The sequence below is a fragment of the Ptychodera flava genome, chromosome 18 (assembly GCF_041260155.1).
Source record: "Ptychodera flava strain L36383 chromosome 18, AS_Pfla_20210202, whole genome shotgun sequence".
NCBI classification, from domain to species: Eukaryota; Metazoa; Hemichordata; class Enteropneusta; family Ptychoderidae; genus Ptychodera; species Ptychodera flava.
In genome coordinates, this window is record NC_091945.1 from 30,085,868 (window position 1) to 30,106,145 (window position 20,278).

Below are 20,278 nucleotides of genomic sequence, written 5' to 3' on the forward strand. Positions count from 1 at the left end.
ATGAACAAAATGGGGAGTTTGGTTTAACTTATTGAACTTGAGTTCACTTTGTCCCACATATTGTTGAATTTGTGAAGTGCAGTTTACTGATGAAGTGCAGGAGTACTGAAGTGGTCATCAAGTGTTAGTTGTAATTTAAATCAAAGTCTTGCATTTGTGTCTTACAAATAGCAGAAGTATTTTCAAGTTTATGGAATGTGAAAACTTATTATAATCAACACAGGGTTAGTAATTCCAAGTGTGTGCACTCGTCTTTAATAGTCACCATTAAATAAAAGTTGTCAAGTTTTTAAAATAGTTTTATTCAAATCATTAATAATTGAACATGAAATGTGAGTCTTGAAAAAGTGCACTTCACCTGCCTCTAACTTCTTTCAAGATCGTCAACCTATTCTTTATTCTGATGAATTTAAATGGTCTAAGTTAAAAGTGCAGTGACACTTTTGCTCCTCAAAAGTATTCAATTCCATCCAGAGCCTGAATGACCAGATTCTGAACCATTCAATTATCTGGTAATATCAATGTTTTATTTAAAGTAATCTGTGATTGTTTCATTCCACTACTGCATTGATTGGTATGAAGAAAACCGAGGTATACAAAATGTGGAGAGATGGCAATGCTACAAGGATACCTATACTGTAACACTGCCCTGAAAATGATCACTTAGTGAATGCACACTCTGTTAACAGCCTTCTTATGCTGATTTGGTCTTAATTTTTTTCACCAGGCTTTGAAAATTGATTGATTGATTGATTGATTGATTGGGAATTTTAAGCCTACGGGATCCAGTCCCATCTACAGGCTTTGAAACTTCCCAGCAAGTAACCTGCAATAGAGCACTGGCTAATAATGGGCAAATGTGTGATGTACTAAGCCAATGATACAAATGACTTCATGAGTACAGTCAATGCAACTAGCAATGTATGTAACAAAAGTCATGAGAGAGTGTTGATGTTTGCAATGAAATAACTTTTTCCTTTATTGCGATATTCAATAAAATTTCCACATTCTGAACAGTTTAGACCGTTAACAGTCCCTGGTATCCATGATCACCAGGAATGGGAGAAACGGCTCTTATTATCAAATGAATTCAAGAAAACTGTGAAAATTTTTTATACTTGGATCTGGACTAGGTTGTCCTGATGTGCTAGGAATTCTGGGTAATAGCCAGGCTGCTATTGTAACTTGCATTGTCACTGTCAATATAACTATATGTTGTTGTGCCATTCTGAATTTCTATCACTTGGTTGTCAGGCTAAATTGTACGGTTGATGATACAGTTGCCTATAGATACACCAATTTGTCATAGGAATGTGAAATAATTGGTCTTTACAACATAATCAAGTGAACAATGTGTGAATGCAGTAATTTGTAAGTGTTCTGTCTGTACTTATCCTTGAAAACCAAGATTCCTTGATCACACTAATGAGTTTTATCCACCTTTCAGTCATCATTATATTTGCTTTTCTCTGATATATTTTCATCAGAATATATCATTTATCTCCTAAATTAGACATACCACATGGATCAAATGTAGATGTGTATTATATAGATAGCTTATTGTGTAGATGCAATTATTTACAGTTTTTTAAATTGAGTTTGTACAAATATTGGAAAAATGTACCTTTAAAGTGTACTTTTTTGATTGACAAGGTCATCAATTGATGAGTTGCTCATCAGTGAACGTCACATTTGATGAATTTGTCAGTAACTGTTTAGTCTCTTCATTTCTAGGTGGGAAAAATCCAATTTTCTCCATGGCATTCTAATTTACCACTGCTCTTATTACTTTGTGAATCATTGCTTTGCTACTTGAGATTGTCAATCAATAATTCTCTTGTTCCCTGGAGCCTAAGTTGTTCTTAGAAGAGTGGGGTTCACTGTGTTTGCCTTTCAGTGATGTTGTACTTTTTGGGGGGAAATGACTGAATAAAAAGTTTATAATCTGTTCTGTAATAGAGCAAATTATAGATTACTGACAAATGACTGAGCTCAAAGTTCATTTGATGTGTTTATTCCAAATAAAACACTGGTTCGGCAACATTACTGATCATATATAATAGGTTTTCTGACTAGCCATAAGTAGCCAATCGGCTTATTTCCTCTGAATGAATTGATTATACCGCCTGTATCAAATTGGTTAAGTCAAATTGTTTACGTATAATTAAAGTGGCCAATTACATATTAGGTCCTCAACTGTGTTAAATTTCAAATAGCAATTCCTGTTCCTAGAAAGGAGTTGTCTGACAAGTATTTTTATCATATTTCTGGAAAATGACCAATCATATCTGACATGATGATTTCAAGTAGCCAATCATGTTCCAGCAACATGACCAAATGATACTCTGACATGGGGATCACGCATAGTGAATCGTAATCTTGCTGTTGACCAATTATATATCATTAAATCCAGTGTTTCCCCTGGGTTTCAAAATCATGGAGCAAATTTGGCTAGAATTTTTAGCCCTAAAAAATTATTTGCCATGCTTTTGACCAATCACATATCATTAAATCTGACATGATTATTTCAAGTAGCCAATCATGTTCCAGCAACATGACCAATTACCGTATGTAGATTAATCTGTGACTTGAGGACCACACATATTGAATCATATGGAGAAGGGAGGTTTTGGTGCTTTGTCACACATTGCTTAGTTTGTTAATGAAGCAAAACTTTAGTTCAACCACTATAAATGACAATAGAGGCACAAATTCTCAATTTAGTCAATAACATAGATAATTTATTTGAAATTACTGATGAGGTTTGATATATACCCTCCCCAGAGAGCTCGTTGAACATGATTTGACACACTTTTAGATCTGTACACCTTTTTTGTGGAGGCCCATCTGGCTGCTGGTGTATCACCTCAATATAAGTGCATATCACCATATTTGTCCCATCATAAAACTTCATCATATCACCATATTGTAAACAATGGTGTTTAGTCTTGCAAATCACACAACTTTAATTTCATATATTTAACATGATACTTAAAAGAAGCAAAGCCTTCATTCATATTTAGGTAGGCAAACTATGGTTCTAAATGCTTCTGAAGTTTCATAAGTAAACATGGCTGACACACCCATTTTACCATATATGGGTATATATGCAAATTTGCAGTGACCCAGTGATTTTGATGTCTGTATGTGACAGAAGGATGAGATAAATTTAAGTAAGGTAAATGCACTTTCAAAAAATCAGGATAAATACCCTTGGGTAAATACTACCCCTTGCTTCATTAGTCCCCACGGACACCGTCCGGGGGGACTTATAGGTTTGGTCATGTCCGTGCGTCCGTGCGTCCGTGCGTCCGTCCGTTCACGCAGATATCTCAGACATGCCCAGGTCAATTTCTTTCAAACTTTGCACAAGGATAGTACCCTGCCCCATACAGATGCACGTCGATTTGTTTCACAATGCGATCAAATTTGGCCGTGTTAGAGGACTTTTTAGTTTTCACCTCCATAGACTCCCATGTATAAGGCAGTCTCCATAGACTCCCATGTATAAGGCAGTCCATAGACTCCCATGTATAAGGCAGTCCATAGACTCCCATGTATAAGGCCAAGAAAAATAAAAATTTAGTTTCTCATCGTATTCATATCGCAAAAAGGATGCAGTGACACAGTTTTTAGTCCCCACGGATGAAGTCCAGGGGGCTCATAGATTGGGTATGTCCGTCCGTGAGTCCATCCGTGAGTCCATCCGTTCACGCAGATATCTCAGATATTTTGACAAAATGTCATGTGACCTTGGTGACCTTTGACCTCAAATATGTATATATTTGTCCATAACTCAGTAACCACAAGTGCTACACCCTTCATATATGGTATGATGGGACAGCTTATGACGCCACATATTGTACCTCATTAATTATGTGCATATCTAATTTTGAGCGAGCCAATAGAGCTAGAGGTCTGATTTTTGGTATATAGGGATAACTTAGCAATACAATTTTTTTTTCAAAATGTCACGTGACCTCGGTGACCTTTGACCTCAAATATACATATTTGTCCATAACTCGGTAACCACAAGTGCTACACCCTTCATGTATGGTATAATGGGACAGCTTATGACGCCACATATTGTACCTCATTAATTATGTGCATATCTAATTTTGAGCGAGCCAATAGAGCTAGAGGTCTGATTTTTGGTATATAGGGATAACTTAGCAATACAATTTTTTTGACAAAATGTCACGTGACCTCGGTGACCTTTGACCTCAAATATACATGTTTGTCCATAACTCAGTAACCACAAGTGCTACACCCTTCATATATGGTATGATGGGACAGCTTATGACGCCACATATTGTACCTCATATAATTATGTGCATATCTATTTTGAGCGAGTCAATAGAGCTAGAGGTCTGATTTTTTGTATATAGGGATAACTTAGCAATACAAATTTTTTGACAAAATGTCACGTGACCTCGGTGACCTTTGACCTCAAATATACATATTTGCCCATAACTCAGTAACCACAAGTGCTACACCCTTCATATATGGTATGATGGGACAGCTTATGACGTCACATATTGTACCTCATTAATTATGCGCATATCTAATTTTGAGCGAATCAATAGAGCTAGAGGTCTGATTTTTGGTATATAGGGATAACTTAGCAATACAATTTTTTTGACAAAATGTCACATGACCTCGGTGACCTTTGACCTCAAATATACATATTTGTCCATAACTCAGTAACCACAAGTGCTACACCCTTCATATATGGTATGATGGGACAGCTTATGACGCCACATATTGTACCTCATTAATTATGTACATATCTAATTTTGAGCGATTCAATAGAGCTAGAGGTCTGATTTGTTGTATATAGGGATAACTGTAGGATAGAAATTTTTGACCAAATGTCATGTGACCTCGATGACCTTTGACCTGAAATATACGTTTATGTCGATAAATACGTAACCACAAGTGCTATGTCCTTTATATCTATACCCTCCAATTCTGATAGGATATTAGACCTTAAGATGTCACATCTTGTACCTCATTATTATGCGCATATGTATTTCTTGGCTGGCCAATACAGTTAGAGGTCTGATCTTTTTTCCCGAAAAAAACCATAACTTAGACATGCAGCATGTGTTTCAAATTGGGAACAAAGACAAAGACCTATGTGCCCATAGATCTGAACATATACACTCCAGTGATACTTCTTAATGACCACATTTCCCTGCCCCATCAAGACTAATACTCCTATTACAAGTGGGGACTATGTCATTGTCAATGACTTGTTTACCAAAGCTTGTCTGTGACACAAACTGAGTTACAATATTCCTTCCCTAAACCAGTTATCTTCCAGTCCATTTTCCTGGCTACTGAGTTCTCAATTTTGCTGTTTTAGGTGTGTTTATTCCAGTTGATGAGTAGAGCAGATGACATAAACAACAACTCACACAAACACCCTATTTTGTACAAATTTAACCTTTGTATGGCTTCGTCTGAACTTTCTGGTGTTATTTTTCCAAACCCAGGCTGATGGAAATTGTAATTCTGGCAATAAATATGTTAATCCACAGATGACCTCAATTTGGTGTAACCCCAACTGTACGGTTTTTTGGTTTGTTTGGTTGGACTGGTTCATTTGGAAATAGGGATGACAGGCTAGAGCATCAGAGCATCAGTAAAGTAAGTATACAGTACATATTAAAAAATTTCTTGTTGGGTTTTAAACTGTAAATAATTATAACACAGTGTTTATATGCTTTAAATGTTTTACATATTTACTACATGACCATAATAAATAACATAAAGTTTTGAGTAGGAACTTCTCATGGAGTTTTTATACCTTTTCATAAGTCACTGGAAAGTTAGGGAGGTCCTGAAGGGTAACAGGGGCTTATACTCTGTTAAATATGGTGATGGGAGTTCAAGTTGTATTGCTACTGTTTCATATTTTGTAAGGAAATATCAGCCCATATCAGGCTAAATAATTTTGTAAGAAAACCAACTTATAAACATTATTAGTAAAATCATGTTTCCATGTCAGGTTGGTTTTCCTTTCCTTATGAGAATCAGCCAAGGAGGTGAAAAGATATGTTAAACTTTTCTTAAGTTTTCTACGGCCTATAGCATTGTACTACTATTTTCTAGCTGATCCTTGTACCTTCACTTTTACAATAGATGTGATGTGGATGCCGTACTATACTGCCTCAATCAGCTTGCTACAGTGAAAAATTTTGGCAGTCCCAAGTAATTTATTTTATAAATACATACGTAGAGATCCCAGTAGAATGTTTATAATTCATTATAATTATTAATAAGTGTACCTCATAATTTATGTATGTGCAAATTTTCCTATGTTATCGTACTTAAAATTAAGTAATAAAAATTGATGTATGAGAATCTTTAGTCAGTAAAACTAATAGAACAAAGGTTAATGAACTCACTCCTTCCGTTAGCATCATGAATTTCAAGATTTCAAATTGTCTTTTACATGCATTATGAGATGTTTGATTACTCCTATCCAAATATTTTGATTATCCCTATCAAAATATTTCACAACATATGATTGTATAACATTGCTTTTTTGTAACATAAATTTTATGATGCTTCCAAAATTAACATGAAAATGTAACATTTTATTTATGATGAAACTGCTCAGGTATATAAATTGTTACATTTGTAATATGTTTCTTTTGAATTGCTTCGAAGTTTCTTTTGAATATATGTTCTATTTTACTCTGAGAGAAGTTTTTGTGTTGTGTTCAATCTAAGAATAATTAAAACAAAATTTCAATGAAATGAGATTATTTTCTGAATAGGTGACAGTTCATGTGGATTGTATTCATAGGATGAACCTGCTTAATTTTATTCAGTCAATCTACTAGACCTAAATGTTTGGGTACATGGCTGCATGACAGGTTTCTTGTCATCATTATGGTCAAATTCCAAGTTTGAAGGGAATGACTGGAGTTTGACTCTCCTTAAGTAATAGCAAAAACCACAAAGATTTGGCTGTGTCAATTTTTGATCGTATTCAAGATAAATCAGGCAGCATTCATGTAAATTGTATAAGTTATAAATAAAAATGTTAATCCTGTGAACATGACTAATGTCTTGCAATTACTGAAAACTTGATTTCATGGTTTGCTAGTTCTTTTCAAATTCTTCACCAGAAATTTTTAAAAACTGCATTTAGTAAATCACTCCCCACAGAGCAATCAGCTATGATTTTCTGTGTCATTGACTGAATTTTCAAAGCAAATTGACTCCAAGTGTACCACAGTTTGTTACATGTGTTCTAAAGAATATAGAAGTAGATCGAGTTCCGTGCATCGTTCACTCTTGTACTTAAAGTTTGACAAACCATGTACAATCATGTCAGTGTGATTTTATTGAGTTAATTTTTACTAAGAATCTGTCCTCTTGTTCACTGGCCAATCAAGTCATAATTCTCTCACTATGAATTGTGATGTTCTTATTCATCATAAAATCAGCCGTGATACCTCCATCAATCTGTGTGACTATTTGTAGAGGTATCTCAGGTAATGTGGACCCCATGATGTCTTCATGAATGGAGTCATAATTTTCATTCTCTGATGAGGAAGGACCCCTATATAGAATTGCGTATGAATACCAACAAGTTTTTTTAATTCTATGATGGCAAGCCATACTACCTGTGTGGTTTTAATCTTTGGTAATACTTCTATTTTCACTTTCTTCAGCCCTTTGGTAGAGCAAAAAGAGACTAATGTAGGCATAGCAAGAAAATACTGGATCAACCCATGAAAGACAGACAAATGATTGTAATGAAGAAAATGGTTTGCACTGGCAATCCCTCAAATTACACCGTGTTACATGATTCTTTGAAGTTTGCACACAAAAATCGATGAACTTTTTCTCGCTGTGCTATCAATATAAGAGTGAATTTTTATGGATGTTATACAGAAGGAAAGAAAATAAAATTGTAAATATTTTCATTGGTCAAATTTGAAATGAGAAGTGTTAAAAGCAAAATCAACATTTTCTATTCAATATTTTCAAAAAGTAAAAACAAAATTTACAAGGAAATAATTGACTTACTGATAAATGTAAACTATATGCTGATTGATAGTTTTCATAAAACATCTGGAGCAAGAACTTGAAAGTGTTTGAAATACAAACCAAAAAATTCAAAAGAAACTTGACAAATCAACAGGGTACTGACAAATAAGTATTTTGATCCAAAGTAGATGCTTTTAGAAGATGCTTTAAAAAAATTATGAGAAAGAGAAAAACAAGAAAGATCATAGACATATGATTAACAGTTGAATATAAAATATCCCATCTATTAATTATTGATGATTGTAGATTTCTTGTGCAACACATTCAGCTTGTACCTTAAAGTAACTCAGTCTTGGATGAGTAATATAAAACAGAATAGGAAATAATCTAAAAAGAAATAAAAGAAACAAATACAAAAGCTTATGAGAGGAGAGGAAATTAAATTATAATTTGTTTGTATATGGCATTACATGTAGAAAGACAGAAACTGGCGATGCATGCCCTCAGTGGCTGACTTTGAATAAAGGTAAAGCATAGTGTGTTTCATACTGCAAGATAATTTCACTTATGAAGGGTTAGATTGATTCTCAGTGGTTCATTCTCAAAAATTCAATCCTGAATGTATTATACATGCATATATATCTCAGACATGCACATATACTTTATTTGATGTCAAGTTTAGCAAAATTATTTCTTTGCCTAAAATTGTCATTGAACTTTTTAAACTTTAGAATAGAGCTGCTTGCAGTTATAGATTTGATTAAAGGAACATGTATACTGTCACCTGTTCCAACTTTGCCACAGTTACCATGGAAAGAGAAAATCTAAACACAGATTTTAAGTGGGTTGCCGCTTTTTAAAAAAGCGCCCTCACATGGGCATTTTAAATACCAAGAAACACCCCTTTGACCATATATGGGCATATTTAGATTACAGGTGACTGTATACCTTTAATATAGCTGCACACTCATGGTAGTTTTGTTACAAATTCTGTCCTATCGAAAACAGTACGGGTGAAAACACTTCATAAAACCAAGGAGTACAACAATGTGTTATCTGGCCCTTGGTATTTATAGAATTGTAGCAAAGGAATTTTGACATCGGAAAGTACAGTAAAATCAAAACAGCAAATTAAAATTGATCTGAAATACCAGCTGTCCATCAGTAATTGATAAAATATTGTATGTCACTGCAAAACTTCTAAAATCTCATACTGGAAAGAGTTGATCAACAGGGAACATCACCTGACAGCTGTTTCATTGAAAGATTGTACTTTCGTCATGATATTGTAAATTTGTTGTCAGTGTTTATTCTGACTGTAAAGGAAGATGTATGCTACCATAATGCTTAAGTTTTATAAGAACCACAACTTGTCATCAGTTGTGATTGACAGCTCAAAAAGAAAATACTTTGGATGAATGTATATATTCTAAAAATCTCTGATGTTTTTTTCTTAAGTTGCCCGGTTTTGTCAGTGTGCCTTTGATGTCCATTTTCCATAGCAACCATTTATTACTTTTTTACATCAAAAGTACATGTACCTTTTTTGATTTGAAGATTATCATAGATAGATGAATGTTTTGTGGGATTACTACCCAGCGTTCAAATTATAGCATGTTTTTTATGAACATTTCAAGGAATCAGCTGTCTGTTCAGGGATTACTGGCAGTTGCAGGTCAAGATGTTTGATTTTTGTAAACTCACTGGTTTCGATTGGTGACTTACAGTAGGTGACTATACCCATGGGCGGTGCAATATCAGCCAATAATGTAGATTTCTTGCTGAAATGAAAGGAAACATTGTAATATTTTCGTTTTCTTGAATTTTTTTTCAACAGGGTCTTAATGAGAAGATATGAAAAATATATTCAAACAGTGATACCACCATGCAAGATTTCCAGATAAAATGGTAAGATTATTCTTTATTGACAGAAGAATCTCTGAAAAGTGCTGACTCAGCTGTTTTTCTTATGGTGTTGATAAATATATAACACACTTTTCCTTCATATAATTAAAAAGTAATTTGTAAGGAAATGTTTTAAAACTCTACCCAAGAGAAAAATAGCAGTTCAGTCTTAATCAGCTCCCCACATGTTTGAGAACTGTAGTTTACTATCAAGCAATGTACCGTATTAAAAGATGCAAATTCAGCAAGATGATGACTTAGCATTTTTTCACCAATGACTCAATAAAGTGTCTGTCACTGAAAATTGAGCACAGCAATGATAATGTCTAATGAAACTGTTGAATCGTATTTCTTTTAACGCAGCTATTTGCAAAATTTAAATAAAAATGAAAAAGTTGTAGAAGCAGCTTTTCATCAATTCTCTCCGTTTCTTATGGGAAGAATGGAACTCTCTAGAACTTAGAGCAAAGTTAATTTTGAGATGGAGTAGACGGAGTCAAATTGGATAATAATGATGAATACCAGGAACATTGTGTAGCTGGGTCCATTTCTCTGCATGGTTTGTAATCTAATGATCTTTAATAGGGTAGCTTTTATTATGCTGAAATAGCGACACCCTTTAGGATAATGTTGGGTAAAACAGAGTGTAGCATGTACCGTTTCTGTTGCATTTTCAATGGACACCAATAGATACCAGCATCTTGAATGGTCAAGCTCTGAAATAGCCATCACTGACTGTTCACTGTTATTCCCGCCATGCCAGAACCACTTCAGGTTGGGGCAATTAAATATCACAAAAACCATGTGGTTTGGATTGTAACAGTGTTGGGACTTAAGATGGAAGAGGAAATGAACACAGACAAAAGTGTGACCGGATTAGATGTAATTGAAATGTGATGTAACGTTGCTCAACAGTTTTAACCGGACGTGCCTCGGAATCTAATATCAGGCTCAGTGGATTCAAGCAATATGTACATTAGAATACAGAACATGTTTTTTTCACAAATGTTCAATCCTGAAACTACAGATCTAGATTTTCTAATCTCAAAGCATTTTATTCTATTGTTGCATATATTGTACCTACATGTATAACTATTATATGCGCCCTTCACAATGCACCACAGATGTTTCTATTAAACATGCAGTGGAGATTGACTCTCTGAGAAAACTTCCTTTATCCAGATTACATTCCTTGGACAATCCATGCTAACATCTTTCTGCCCTCTTGAGGGAAAATTATTTTTTAAAATTCAGTGTACATGTAAATCACACGTGAACTGAAACATCCACACATTTTGGGGTGATTAATTTGCCTAAGTTTCAGCTCATCATGGGACCTGTACAGAAATTGAAACAGAAGCTTGCTCTTGAAGATTCAGTTTCACACTATTTATGGTTCATCAAAAAATGTCAGTGCAATTTTTAGTCTACAGTCTGGATGGTTTTATTTTTGTTTGTGTTGAGTTTGAAATGCTATGTATAGAGTTGCTGGTATGATTTCATGGTCACTGTGGTAATTCAGTTCAGTTCCAGGGTTTGCAGTTGAATGAGTAAAATAAAAATATTATTCAGTTCATTGTGATCAATGCACACAAAAAATGTACTTGGGTCATTTGTTATCATGAATGAAGCGTTCCATCCCCAGGTGATATTTTGTCTATGGTGTAATCTTATCAAGATCAACTCAAATAACGTATGTCAATCATTTACAGTATGATTGTCAAAATAAGACCTTGGTGCCCATCATGAAATTGATGGTTTGTTGAAGCAGCCGTCAGGTAATCTTGAAGAAAGCACAAATTATTATCATCATTGCTTATCTGATCTGCTGTATGCATTACACAGACAGGTGTGTGTTGTTGACCTGCCTTTCAACATTTTCAGTGGTCTGAAATATCTTACAGTTCTGACTAATATAATACCAGATATTCTTAACAATGTTTAAACAACATTCGATTTGAATCTATATGCAAAAAATATTTTTTTAACAATTTTAACTAGACTTTTTGATAATGAATGCAGGAAATATTAATTAAGGTCTTTTTGACCACTTATTGAAACTGTAAAAATAAATTGTCAAAAATCCAACCATTATCTGCATGTTGCATCAGTAAAAACCTGCCCAAATATGAAAAAAAGGCTGAATCTTTGTCAGCAGTACAAAATGTGTTAGGTGTATTTGTAAACAAACCTACATGTACAACTATGACCATTGCCATTTTCTTATCAAGGAATATAAAAGTGACAGAAGTTAAAACATTGACTTTGTCAGTTTCATCAAGAACACACCAAAGCAATTTATGTGTCACAGGGTTGAAAAGTCAGAGTATTTCCTAAGTTACCTAATGATTAGAATACGATCCTTCCTTGTAAGAAAATCTATCAGTTACAAAGTATCTGTATCAGACCACATTTCCGGGACCCTCATCTTTCTTCAGTGTCAATAAACTTCACATTTTAGCAATATGACCCCCAAAAAATGTTAAAAAGACCTTGCAATGGTCTGTGTTGAAATTCCTAAATTTCAGTTGTCCGTACTACTTCACAAAATAAATATTTTTTTTATGCATAACTTTCTAAAAACCAGACTTCCAATGTAAAACATGTAATTTGAACATTTTTAATCCCAAACTTTAACAGTCCACTTGAAATAGTTCCGGTTCACTTTCAGTCATAACTGACTATGCGGGAACAAGTTACCATTGAATCCAGTGGAGTGTATGATATTCGATATAACATGTATTAGTAATTATCAAGCTTTCTGTAGTAAAAGTTATGATTGTAATTCCTAATGTTCAGAACATGCATTGTACTTGTCACATTGTCATCCCTAATTTTTACATGTAGATCGATTAGTCACACCATTGAGAACAGCAGGGCTGAACTAATGCTTAATTGTTAAAGGTAAGGATGGAGAGGGTTAATTTTCTGCATTTACTTTTGTTAAAAAAGGGACGGACCATATGAGGGAAATAAAAAGTGCAAAGCAAAATTTACCAGGGAATTTTTTACAGCGTTGCTAATTTGCAAAATAGTTTTCATGTAACTGTCTTTCAAGAAAATGTGGAATTCTGGGAAAAAGGTGGAATTCTGGGAAAAAGGTGCATGCCATGCAGCAAAAACCCCAAATCTTGCATTCTGAACACTCACCCCCCTCAAGACATAATTGGCAATCCCAAAGTATTTAAATGTAATACTTCACCTGTGTTATATTCCATTGATTTACAGCGTGGTTTTGCCACTTGTCAAGAAATCTAACTGTCAATGCAATATGAACTGAACATTTGTAAATGTTTCATTTTTAATCAATATTTGTATTACTTTATTTCTAGCTATCTTACTGTATCAATATTGAAATTGTGTCTCAGCTTTGCGTGTATTTTTATAATAACCAGAGATAATTAAAACAATAAAGTGTCAATGAAAACAAATTGTCATCTTTATAGCCACCTGTGTATAGGCTTTACTGCTTCAATGCAAATTTAAAAATAACATTATTGTCCAGGTAACCATATGTTTTTGTTTCTTATTGTGAAGCCATTGAAAACACAGATGGTGTTTGTCTGCCAGTTTGTAAATACTGAAATAACAATAGCTGGCTTCTCTTTTGAAATGTGTGAAATCATGTATTTATATCCTATTTATTTGATCTTGGTTGAAAATGGCAAAAATATTGCAGAAGAAAAAAAATGCCAAACAAATGTTTTAAGGCATGCTGCTATTAGAAAAATAAAATATTCACCTGACGATGGTTTGAATATAGAGTATGTATTCCATGATAAAATTGACAAAAATTGTGAATGTGATTAAAATTGACAACCTTGCCCCCTCCCTTCCTAAAATCCAATGGTCCATCCCTTAAACAACTTGTGTGCTCTTGTAAGGAATATTCTCATTCTAGGTTAGTTAATGATGATACATTAGTTACTTCAATTTGATTTTACAGTACAATTTATATTGATAAATTTATATTGATAAATTTATGATAAATAAAACTCAAATGGTAGAATTTAACAGTGTGAGTTAATTATCTGCTGTCATGATATGGCATATCTATACTATATTGGCATCTGTCATGATAAAATTGGGCTATCAAATTAAAATAAATGATAATGGTGGGTCTGTTTGCACGGAGGAAATTAACATCCAATTTGAGTTGACAGGTAATGAGAATAACACTTTGTTCTCGCTGTTTGCAAATGCAGCATGCTAATTGTGTGTCTGATAATTACCAGAGGCAAATATGTCCAAGCCTGCGCTGCTTAATTTATTTGCTTTGTGTCAACATGCTAATGTGGAATGACTTGATAGCCATGGGTTTTTCTCTTTTGGAAAAATTCAATTTATTCCTCCTGGAGTTTTCTAAACTAAAATTCTTGTCATGTGTTGCTATTGATACAAACCCAAATACAAATATGGTATTACATAATTGCATCCTTTCATAGATAGCATGCTGATAGTAAAATTCCATGCTGAATACACAATCTCATTGCTATCTTTTAAATGTTTTTTGTGACATTCACTTCAGTGGTGTTTTAGAAAAAAATTGACTGTACTGATGTAAGACAATTCAAAATAACAAAATCAAACATTTATGGAACTATTATTTTAGTCGATAACAAAACCGTAGTACCCTTAATAATGTTCACCTTGAAAAAATTAAACATTTTAATTTTGTGTCAGTGCAGTCGAATGTAAATCTTGTTTCCCAGAAGATAATTAAGGACATTTAATGAAGTCTGTAATTATTGTCTTGTGTGATCATAAAGATTGTATGATTCAGATGAATTAAAAGTTAATTAATGACTTGCTTTTACAGTAACCTTTTATTCATACCTACATAATTATCACTCAATGAAATTATATATCAAGAAAAAAATATTTAAAAAAAAAATTGACTTAAATTTTAATTTAGTATGTTGAAAATTTCAAAATATTTGCTGAGACAAATACGCGAGAAGCAGGAAGTTGGGGTAGAAAGAATATCTGGTCAGAGGTTGTGATATGATGCAGATGCAGAGTACCTGATGGCTTGCAGAAAAGACGAACCGTGTCTGTAGTTACTGTGGCGATAAATTAGAATTTCATCCGGCGACCTTATTGATCACGGTGTAGCTTAATTTGTAGTTCTGAGTTGAACACTCACCGGGTACTTAAGGATGGGACACGTGTTTGAACCGGGGCATTTTGCTGTTTGATGTTTCGCTGTTTGATGTTCCATTCCAAGAGGAAGAAAAGCTACAGCCCTGTTAAAAATCTGAGACACGTTTCTGCATGCCGTGTGTGCTTGAGCAACTCTGCTCGAATGTCAATTAGTCTGTGAAGTGTGCCACAGCATCTTGTTCTTTTTTGTCCACTTTTAGTTTTGAACTGAAATCTCTTTTGACTAGACTGAGAAGTTTCCTTCTTTTCAAACTTCGAACGGCTAATCGATGTGCAACGGTGCTGAAGTAGAAGACAGACTGTTACATGTATTATCTGAATGTTACTGTATTAGTTCTGAACAGCTTTTGTAGGTAATTAGCATATCTTTGAATGAAGTTTGCAGTTTTAGCATCTCCACAGAGTTAAGGTACTGCCTCGGGGACAGACATTCTGACTCAAAAACTTTTGCAATACTTGTTGGTCTTCCGCTTATTTGGGCTCATTTTGAAGCTCAGAGAGTAAATAAAATTTTCACTGGCATGTTTTTGCAAAAATCCAAAATTTTAGTTCCGCCGTAGAGATAACACAGGGATGCCAGCCATTTTGAATTTCATATGTTGGTAAATATTGAGTAATTTAATTCTCTTGTACCAAAATATGCACAGTGACCCCAGATTTTATTCTTGATTATTAAAGTAAGGTGTGGTTTTTAAGTTTATGGAATGTCTTTGCAAAACTTTAAGCCTTTCAATTTCAAGGCACTTACTGAAGTACTATGATTCCGCTAGTTTTTCATAATTGTATATATTTTACATGTAATTTGAACAATGAGGCTTAGAATTAACCCTTTGCGTGCTGTAATTTTTCCAACCAAAATTTACTGCCTCATTTTACCAATTTTTATGAATTTTTTTGAATTTTTTAAATAAATTTGGACCCAATGGACATCATATTTCATTGGCTAAAAGTTTTTTATCAAAATTTTGGCAGAAATCTGAGGAAAATCGACTAGAGTATATATTATAAAGGCAACAAAAATTGACGTTGGCGCTCAAAGGGTTTATGGAAGTTTGCAGGCCATGTGCATTCATGTTGAACAAGGACAGTGTTGTTTATTGTTTTGTGAATGGCAGAATTTCACTTAACCATGCTGTACGAGAATTTGGCATAAGTCACTTCCTTATTACATTGTAGCCAATCTGTATTTATAATGGACCATCTTAAGTCTGAATATCCTCTGCTGATAATTACTCATTGTTGATATGAATACTCAAACAATGCTTATTAATAAATACACTTTGCATAAATTAATGCCTTCATTCAGGATCAAGCATTACATGAAACTGTATGTACTTCATCTGACGAAATAAAGCTTGGCAATTGGCCAATATTTTACAATATAATTTTTTTTAAATTGATTATAGCGAATTTTCATGATTTAATTCCAATTTTAAATGCCAAATAGGACTACACGAGTGCAAGACACAGTAGTTTTAAGAGTGATAGTAATCCTGAATTTAAAAACATGATGTAAATATATGAAAATTGAAAAAGAAAAAAAGAAAATGAGGAATAGGTTTAGAGGGTGTGTGGTATGTCATTTGTAGTATTGGAATGGCTGTTATCACTAGATTTTCATACACTTTTTATGATGAATACAACATCTGTATAAATTGGGTCAATATGTATTTTACAGTGCTTGTGACCTGAAATGACCTTGGAAGTTGTCAGCATTTGTAAATTCAAGTAAACAAATTCCAGTGTATGCTGTAAGATTGCATAACAATTTTGCCTTTTTCTAATCCGTCTATTGTCTCCATCCAGAAAAAGTAGAGGATTTGTGCATTTTGACTTGTGGCACAAACATTACAGAATACAGCCAATTTACTACTACACTGCATTGTTTTATTACGTCCATAGTGTATAGCTGTAAATGAGCTATTGGGAGATAAATTATGACTTAGGCAGTTTGTGCCCAGCTGCATTCATCAGATTGTTAGCTCATTAAATACTCTTTGCAGATAGCTGTATCGGCCATGTATGTGCCTAATGGTTTTTTGTGTCCTCATTTTATTTACAAAATAATTTTTAAAATGTTGTTCTTCAATATAAGATTGAATAAGCTGTACAAAAAATTCTGTACTGAGTCGAGCTATAAGTACTTTGACAAGCATGGATTATGTGTGTCTCCAAAGTGTAGAGATGGTGTTTTAACAAGATCTGACCATTGACAACGTCAGACAGGTGTTATGGTCATTCACAGCATACTGTGACATGGTTTAATCATATTGTATGACACTCCTTATATACATCAACTAAATTGATTACCTTGGATGTCTTTGGTAAAGCCCCGGTTATTAACGTAATTTTACAATATGTACAGGTCCACCATTTCCTTAAAAACAAAGTGAAATTTGAGAATGGAGGGCCAATTTAAGGAAACTTGACCCCTAAAAATTCTTCTAGGCCAATACTTGAGCCACAATAAAGTTTTGATGGTTGTTCGTATCTGTCATAGAAAGTTTCCCCTGCTGGAGTTATTGCAAAGACCAGGGCAGACATGACAATTGCCTATCACACCATGCTAGCTTGATATTTTTTATTTGTAAGGTCTGATCATTTCCCTTGTCATTGTATTGAATGCTACACACTTTTAAACATAGAAGCACTAAAAAACCCACAAATCAAAATGCTAGGGGGAGAGAGAGAGAGAGAGAGAGAGAGAGACAGACAGTGAAAGCTGATGTGTACATTGAAGATGTATGGCAGTTCAATACAGCTTGTGTTGAGGATTTTTAAGTTTTCTGCAGAGATGCATAAACTTTGACATTTTAACTGAACTTTGACATAATTGTGTCCCCTTTATAGCTTAAATTGAGATGCTCTCAATTTACAGATAAAATAGATTATGAATGTAATCAGAAATAGTCATTGTTTACATTATATGGATGTGAATTTATTGATATATGTATGAGTAAATACCATGCATTATATATCAATGCAGTTGAAATATTTAAATCGTAAATTTCAACTAAGGTGTTATATTTACTGTCAAACAACTACAGTGGTGTTGATGGTCATGTCAATATTGATCTTTAAATCCACTTCATTGGTTCAGAATTAGCAGTCAAATTTAATGAGTTCTTGATGTTGTTGAAGGTTACTGAAGTGCCAGAAGAGAGCTCTGTGCTGCAATGGATAGTTGCCGCAAGTGTAACTCATTTAATTTAGCTCAAGTGAGTTCCCGTGGCTACCACCCGTGAACATTCTGCCAACACCAATTGGGTGAGTACACTAACAGTAACAGCCTGGAACTTGGGCTTTTCTTTCTATATGTCATTTACCCCCTGTTGCATTATATTAGCATCCACTTAGCCCGACTTAAAAAGCTTCCATTCTTTGGCGTATTAATTACACTTACAATTAAATTCTTGAAATTTTGCTGTGAAACAGTTAAGTACAGCAATGGAGGGCAGTGATTGAATTGGCATGTCTTTCATCAGCAGATCACTAGACTTTCCTTATTCACCACGCTCAGCACTGTTCCTATTTATATACCATTGATATATTTTATACAGTGGTGGCATTCAAACCCAGCATTGAACCATTCAGTGCAACGTCTGTATTAGCTCTGCATGGCAGGGCTGTGTCCCTTATGAAATTTTAGCCTTCCGACAAGATTTTCGGGAGCTCTCCAGAAAAGGTCCCGCAGTGGTCCAGGAGCTCTCCAGGACCATCTTTCCGGGAGAGCGTGGCATTGCTATTCAAATTAGGTTTGCTGGATCCCTCCTGGAAAGATTAATGTCTCTCTGCAGGACAGGTTAGCTGTCGCTCTGCTGGACAGTTATAGCTGCCGCTCTGCCGGGCTGGTTAGGTGTCGCTCTGCCGGGCGGGTTAGCTGTCGCTCTACCGGGCAGGTTAGCTGCCGCTCTGCTGGGCAGATTAGCTGCTGCTCTGCCGGGCAGGCTAGCTACTGCTCGCCAGGCAGGCTAGCTGCTGCTCTGCCATACAAAAATCAACCTACCTTCTGCAATCTGACTAACATTTACTCCAACAACCTGAAACTTATCACTGCTGCTGAAAATCAGCCATTACCAAGCCATCATCTCAGAACCTACACCACTCTGCTGCCCCCCCCCCCAAAGAATGCAAGGGCTAAAAATTTGGTAGGAATAAAATTTAATCCACCATATTTTTAAAGCCAATCAACATGACCGATATAAATACTTAATGTTCAAAAAATGTTCAAGTGTCCATAAAGTCCTTAACTTCATATTGTCACAACGACGGATTATTCTGAAAGACTTGTACTTGTCTGTTACAGCTTTGGTTATTGCTTGACTTGTCATCTTGAAGTTGTCCTATGTGTAAGCTGGAAAAAATATAAAAAAGTTCAAGTCAGATATAAAGTTTATCAAACTTATGACAAAATTATGTATGCAAGTTAGAATCCTCGTTGGGGTTGAAAATTTTGACTCGTTCAACAGCCATCAAACATTGAAGACTGTGAAATTTGCATGTATTCATAAAACAAAGAAAATGTTCCCTCAACTTGTGAATGACAAAATGTGATTTATAGCAGTAGTCTAGTATCAATCTGTTCAACTTGCAATTTGCTTCAAACTAGGAAAGTAGTAGAATCATTGGCATAAAACAAAATTTAATTTGCAGATGATTTATCCCCTGCAGTTATTCCGTTAAGATTGTAGACTTCACCATGTAAAACTCGCTTGGTTTGAGTACACTTCATTGCATACCTACATGAACTTTCTAAAGCCAAATTGAAACATAGTTAGAAAAAAGGTAGGTCTTTGTACTGAGCTTATATCTAAGTTGCTTATCAAAAGGTTGCAGCATTAAATGCAATAGAATATTGTATGCATATTTTGTGATGTAAGAGTTCATGTAGAACTTCAATGAAATATTGTAATGAAATATTGTAAATTAATTACTGATTCCCCTTACAATATGCCAGCAAATATCTACAGGTTCGATATAAACAAATGTCAAAATACGTTAATAAAAATTTTAAAATAAGTTTCAATTTTAAGGACACACGTTCAGAATGATCTTATAAGCAGACAGATGTATATTGATGTCATAGAGAAGTACGTTTTGGAATACATGTAGCAGGTACCAGACTCGGTCAAGAGTTTGAGAACTTAATTCGTATCCAACAATTCCTACATGTATTGTTCTTTCTTTGTTTTATATCTGT

The 20,278-nt window shown here is 34.4% G+C and overlaps 1 protein-coding gene and 1 long non-coding RNA gene across 3 annotated transcripts in view; both read left to right on the top strand.

The window, feature by feature from the left end:
- Positions 1-20,278, top strand: part of LOC139117343 (alkylglycerol monooxygenase-like) — a 307,539-nt gene that overhangs the window by 265,376 nt on the left and 21,885 nt on the right. The window lies entirely within an intron of this gene.
- Positions 4,867-18,289, top strand: LOC139117849 (uncharacterized). The gene is made up of 3 exons (XR_011548602.1): positions 4,867-5,652; positions 9,848-9,918; positions 18,220-18,289. It is a non-coding gene; the product is annotated as an uncharacterized lncRNA (long non-coding RNA).